Genomic DNA, 7,131 nt, shown 5'->3' on the forward strand with positions numbered 1-7,131 from the left:
TTTTGAGACTGAGTCTCGCTCTGTCGCCCAGGCTGGAGTGCAGTGGCCTGATCTCAGCTCGCTACAACCTCCGCCTCCCGGGTTCAAGCGATTCTTCTGCCTCAGCCTCCCGAGTAGCTGGGACTACAGGCGTCCGCCACCACGCCTGGCTAATTTTTGTATTTTTAGTAGAGATGGGGTTTCACCATATTGGCCAGGCTGGTCTCGAACTCCTGACCTTGTGATCTGCCCACCTCGGCCTCCCAAAGTGCTGGGATTACAGGTTTGAGTCACCACGCCCGGCAAAACTTTCATCTTTATTTCATGGCTTTATTTCATCTTTATTTCATTTTTGGTTGGGAAAAAAACAAATCTCTTAAGTTAATCCTTTAATAGTCTTTTAGAACCAAAGAAGGAAAGACTGCAAAATGTTGCATACGTGCATCTTTATTGTCAGAATCTGTAGAAACTGGAGGTTTTTGTAAAGAAATAGACTAGTAGGATTGTGAGAATATATAGTGAGGGGGAAATTAGAATAAGGTTTCTTTGCTGGGATCCTTGGACAGAAACCTTACAATTGTTTAGTATTTGCAGAGTAAAAGAGCAACTATTGCTATTTGAACCTATAGAAGAGACCTAAGACGAGTGTCTCGGTAATCTAAATTTATATGATAATGTTGTCCCAGACCCAAAGGCACACCTGTTCTCAGTAACTTAGAGAAGCCTTGGAGGTTGCTTCTGAATTACAGTAAAGAAACTAAATGAAGCACTTACACTTAAATAGAGCCAGGCATTGCTATCAACATAATGTCTCTGGTTTTCCTCTTTAAATAGAAGACACCAAACAGGGCCTTTCCAGACAAGGTAGTCTTTCCTGTAAAGAAAATGGTTTTGGTGTGGGATTTGGTAAAAACACTGGTTTGTAATGAAGAAAGAATTTTGGCACAGACGGTCCAACCCAGTTAATGGATACAGTTTGATCCCAGGGAGTTTAACAAAAGGAAGCTTTGGTTTTGCTAGCAACAGACTTGATCTTCTATAGTAATTAATTGCAATTAAGGTTTTCCAGGAGCTTTCTCATTTCTTAGCCCAGGGTCTAACCCCGTTCCCTCTTTAAAAAAGAAAGAATAGGCTGGGCGCAGTGGCTCACACCTGTAATCCCAACACTTTGGGAGGCCGAGGTAGGCGGATCCCAAGGTCAGGAGTTCGAGACCAGCCTGGTCAATATGGTGAAACCCTGTCTCAACTAAAAATACAAAAATTAGCCAGGCGTGGTGGCAGGCACCTGTAGTCCCAGCTACTCCAGAGGCTGAGGCAGGAGAATCCTACTAGTCTGAATTACAGTAAAGAAATTAAATGAAGTGTTTATCCTTAATAGAGCCAGGTATTGCTATCAACATAACGTCTTTGGTTTTCCCCTTTAAATAGAAAACACCAAGCAGGGCCTTTCCAGACAAGGTAGTCTGGAACCCGGGAGGCGGAGGTTGCAGTGAGCCGAGATCGCACCACTGCACTCCAGCCTGGGTGACAGGGCGAGACTCTGTCTCAAAAAAAAAAAAAAAAAAAAAATAGGAAAAGGACTTAGAGGCAGTTTATATAGAATTCTACTGGGGGTAAATAACACTCTCAAAATACTTGGGAAAGAAGAATCACATGCCACAAGTTATAGCTTGATTGATATTTCAGCATGTTTTCCATGTTTGTATTCTAAAGTTTGTTTCCTTTGACATTCCATTATCTTATTTACTAGAGTGCCACCATTCTTATTTGTAATACAATCAGTATTTTATGCCATTTGTGAATCACATAATTGTTCTTTTCTCCCCACCACACACACACACGCACACTGTTAAAAGAGGGGAAGGATAAAACAAAAATAGAATGATGATTATTACAGTGTAACTTTAACGTATGTGAAAAGAAATTCTAACTCAGTTAAGTGAGAATTAAGATTGAAAGTATTAATGTTGCAGGTATTATCCCTAGCCATGGAATTTTTTGCTAGCTATAGAGTGCTAATGTGAACAGAATATAAATCAGGAACATGATGTATTATAGCAAAGTGATAAAATTATTATTGGTATTAGTCAGGTGTGATGGTTTGCAGCTGTAGTCTGAACTTCTCAGGAGGGTGAGGCAGGAGGATAGTTGAGCCCAGGAGTTTAAAGCAAGCCTGGGCAACACAGCAAGACCCCAATCTTTAAAATAAATAATAAATAAGAATTATTCTTGAAAGTAATATTTTAACCTGCCAACCAACAGAGATCCTCATACTCTTAAAGAAAATTAATATAGCTTATGGATTTGATAAATTGGACTCTGATTTAAACTTTAAAATGTTATGACTTTTATTCTGATACGTGGTTTCTAAAATATGTAAAAAATTATATTGAATGAATTAATACTTAACCTGTTCATTTCTCTTAATTTATGTATTTATTCTGACTTTTATACAGCTTCTGTCATCTGCCTTCTTGATATGTGCAAAATATTATGTAAAAATAGTTTAAAACTCATCCCAGTTCCTAGTCAAGCGTGGGCTGTAAGAGAGAAGGCTTAAGGTGTTCTTCAACGGAGGAACTTTTGAAAGCTCACAACTGGAAAAAGCCTATTGCGAATTTGTTGCCTTTGAGAGTAGAAAGGGCACTAGAATATGAGCCAGGGACTTGGAATTTAGTAATAGATCTCCCACTGATTTGTTCTGTGTCCTTAGGCAATTCTCTTAATATCTGTGTACCTAGTTTCCCGTTGTAAATAAGAGTGGTAATACCTGTCCTCACCTACCTCACTAAATCATTGGGGTTTTTTTGTTTTGAGTCAGGGTCTCACTCTGTTGCCCAGGCTGAACTACAGTGGCATGATCATAGTTCACTACAGCCTCCAACTCCTGGGCCCAAACTATCCTCCTGCTTCAGCCTCCCAAGTAGCTGGGACTAGAGGTGCATGCCACCACACCTGGCTGATTCTTTTCTTTGATTGCAGAGATGGGGTCTCACATGTTGTCTAGGCTGATCTCTAACTCCTGAGTTCAAGCAGTCCTTCTGCCTCAGCCACCCAGAGTGCTGGGATCATAGGCACGAGCTCAAGCAGTCCTCCTGCCTCAGCACCCATTGCTGGGATCATAGGCACGCTCACTAAATTGTAAGAATAAGATAATGTTTGCGGAAGTATTTGAGTTCTCCAAAGGAAAAGTTCTTCAGACTTTCAAGATAATAGAAGAGTGTGTGTGAAGGATTCCTTTCCAGTTTGCCTCTGTGAACGTGTCTTTAATTACCATAGGTCATTTTATGAAACAGGAATAAGAGAAACATAGGCCTTGTCATGGTCTAGTGTTCACTTACGAGCATGTCCTGTTGTTGTTTCCCTGCAAGATATCCAGCACACAGGCTGAATTTTTCTTTATAATAATCCTTGGCAAAAGCATACCTTCAAAAACCAAATTATTTTAGTGGTGCTATGGCAGCTGCAGTTTTATTTTGAGTTAGATTAATGTGGTGAAAACCATCAAATACTTAGAAATTGGCTGGGCGCAGTGGCTCACGTCTGTAATCCCAGCACTTTGGGAAGCTGAGGCAGGTGGATCACTTGAGGTCAGGAGTTCGAGACCAGCCTGGCCAAAATGGTGAAACCCTGTCTCTACTAAAAATACAGAAATTAGCTGGGCATGATAGAGGGTGCCTGTAATCCCAGCTACTCGGGAGGCTGAGGTGGGAGAATTGCTTGGACCCAGGAGGCAGAGGTTGCAGTGAGCCAAGATTGTGCCACTGCACTCCAGCCTGGGCGACAAAACGAAGCTCCATCTCAACAACAACAATAATAATAATAATAGACAAATACTTAGAAATTAACTTCGCCTTTGCCTTCAGGCACTTTTGCTACATGTTAGCATCAGAGGCTATTGTACAACTAGATAGTTATTCCCCTGTTTCTTGGCCGATTTTTGGTACCTTTCTTTGAAGAAGAGGGTTAGATTTTAAGAAAGAAAGTGTACTTATTTCACTCATGGCTTTGCAGAATTTAACTTTGCTTTACTTTAAAAATTCCAATCATCATGTACCTGTAAAGGTTAAATATAGTGAAAGTTCTTGCTTCATGTGAATCAATTCTGAGCACCTGCAGGTCGTGTCAGGCGTCTGATGCAGTTACCTTTATGGATTGTGGCAGGTCCTTACATTTCAGCAGGCTTATGCATTTCCATGGGGGGAAGAGATTCTGTTTCTAGGAAATTACAAAGGGCATACCACTGCAGGGAGTGTACACAATTGTTTGTTGCTACAGACAAGATTTTTTTAAAAAAGGAAAAAGGATGCATTTTAGGTACACAGGGTATGGATGCATTCAACACTTACTTTTATCTCTACAGATGCCGACCTCCCCTTGTTGCAGGCAGTTGGGCTTTTCCAACTCATTACTAACAAAGGTGGCATCTGCATTAATTTCAATCAGAATTTCAAGTACTGAAAATGAAAAGTTGGGGAGATTCATGTTTGAAAAATGAACAAAAAATCCACCTTATGCAATGAGATAGCTAACATTGATATATCAGGAATACTTTTAACCTATTTTTGCTGCGATGTGTAGCTTTAATGTCTCTTTTCAGTTATGGACCCATAAAAGTATTACTATATCTTGTGAATAAAGATCATTCTTGTGGACTAGTACGTGGATGCATTCATAGGCTGTGGGAAGCAGTGGTGTGCGTATGTGTGTATATATCAATATTTTATGTTTATAACTCTGCATATTAAGTTTATATAGAAAAAATAATGTGTTTCTTTAGTGTTTGGGGGACTAAATTGTATTATGACCATTCCAGTGTAATCTGACTGCTCACTCTAGAGAATATTTCTGTTATACACAATGCACATACAAACATACACCCCTAAAGTGTAGCTAACTGCTCCCACTAGATAATTGCTGCTAAATAAATAAATAAAAATTTTTAAAACCCCTAAGTAATGAAGGAAGAAATAGCATTCTTTTTAAAGGGGCTTTTCTGAAGAGTAAAATGTAAATACAGGACATGTGGGGAGGGTGGGGCCACCTGCAAAATGTCCTGAAGATGGACAAATAGCCTTTTAAATTCTACTTTTTAACCATCTTTACCGTGTGTGCCTATTTGTATTGCAGATGTGAACTACTATTTTTGGAGGTTGATATCAGTATGTTTTGAAACTGAATTATTACATAAAATCAGAGTAACCTCTTTCTCCATCCTCCTTTTCCACACTATTCTTGCCAAATATTTCTACTGAAACCCAGTTTCAGCAAGGCAAAATGATGGGACTCTCAAACCTCCCTCCTCATCTTCCCTTCCCCTCTGTCTTGTGCCTGGCCTGGCCTTTTTTGTTGTTGTCGCTGGCTTTTCATAAGTAAGAACAACTTATTGTAGTATTTCAAGACTGCAGAATTTCAAGTGTATATCTATAAACCTTTTTTTAAAATCTTCGGCTACACAGTAACATCAATTAAAACAGAAGAGTGAGTCTAAGTCTGTAATATGCTATAGGAACAGATAAGATTTTGAATGAGACTAAACTTGACTGCCATATTTTAGTAAGAGGAAGTTGGAACTTTATGGTGGGGAATGGATGAGAGCAGGTCTATGATATATATGTAGTCATTGTATAATTAGAAACACCAAATGCTGAATCCTATCACTGTGTTCTTGGGGGCCAGGCCTTGGATTTGGTTGTCATTTAAACTCTTTGAAGATTATATGTAATTATAATGAGCAGAAGGCAAATAAAGTTTTTGAACAAAAGTACTTGTTTTCAGTATTTAAAATTTGGTGATATATTTTCTTTTCAGTTACACTATCTTCCCCACAAAATTATTATACTACAAACAAGTTATGAGTGAGATGGAGAAGCTTGAAGAAGCTGGTTTTTAAGCAGCTCATATAATATTTTGCGTTAAATTGTCATTGTTTCCTGTTGGGAGGCAAAAAACAACAACAATAATAACAAAAAGAAATTGTCATGATTCTTTCTGAGCCAAACTGTCACGAAGTGTTCTGTGACAGAACCACTACTCTTTTTTCTGCCATTCTGCCTACTGGAGAGTTCTATGTTGTATTTGTTTTAATCCTTGAGTTTAAAATATTAATGGTTTTAGTGTTGCTTAGCTTCAGTTTGAAGTATAACTTTCACTAATAACTGCAATAAAAAGAAAAGCTTTGCTCTTAAACTTTCTCTTGTGTGGTCATCATTACAGCTTTTCAGACTAGGGAATGGGACCCACGTGACACAGTGGAAAGAATGTAAGCTTTAGTCATGAAGTCCTGGGTTCAAACCTTGATTATGTGACACTCTGAGCAAGTTCCTTGATGCTTCTAAATCTCAGTTTCCTCCAGTGTGAAAGGAGAAAATAGAACTGTTGGAGCATTAAATGAGACAATATATAGAATGTTTCCAAAGCTGGGCATGTGGCTGGAGTTCAGGTTTTTCAAAGACTGCCTACCTCCCCCCTGCCCCACCCATTTTTCACCTTCTTAAATAAAAGACAGTGAGTGGAGTGAAAACGGGGAGATGACACTAGGCTTCCAAACTTTGCCAGGAGGTGAAAGAATTAAGAATGTGTAGGGAAAAAAGGAACCAAAATGAACTGGGGGAATCTTTACAGGCCCAAAAGTGGATACACAGCCCTGGTATGCGATGCAAGAAAACACTGGACTAAGATTTTGGAAATCAGCTCTCAACCCTCTTTAACTGCGTAATTTCAGGTATAGCTCTTCATTTTTTAATTAAAGTTGTTAGACTAATACCAGAAGTCACAAGTTGGCAGGCAAATTTCTGTCTGCAAACAATTTTTAACTGTTTAAATTTTTTTTTTTTTTTTTTTTTTTTTTTTTTTTTTTTTTTTTTTTTTTTTTTGAGATGGAGTCTTGTTCTGTCACCCAGGCTGGAGTGCAATGGCATGATCTCGGCTCACTGCTACCTCTACCTTCTGGGTTCAAGCGATTCTCCTGCCTCAGCCTCCTGAGTAGCTGGGATTACAGGCGCGTGCCACCACGCCCAGCTAATTGTTTGTATTTCTTGTAGAGATGAGGGTTTCACCATGTGGGTCAGGCTAGTCTTGAACTCCTGACCTCGTTATCTGCCCGCCTCGGACTCCCAAAGTGCTGGGATTACAGGCGTGAGCCACCGTGCC

The sequence above is a fragment of the Rhinopithecus bieti genome, unplaced genomic scaffold (genome assembly GCF_001698545.2).
Source record: "Rhinopithecus bieti isolate Rb0 unplaced genomic scaffold, ASM169854v2 scaffold_13029, whole genome shotgun sequence".
Taxonomy (NCBI): Eukaryota; Metazoa; Chordata; class Mammalia; order Primates; family Cercopithecidae; genus Rhinopithecus; species Rhinopithecus bieti.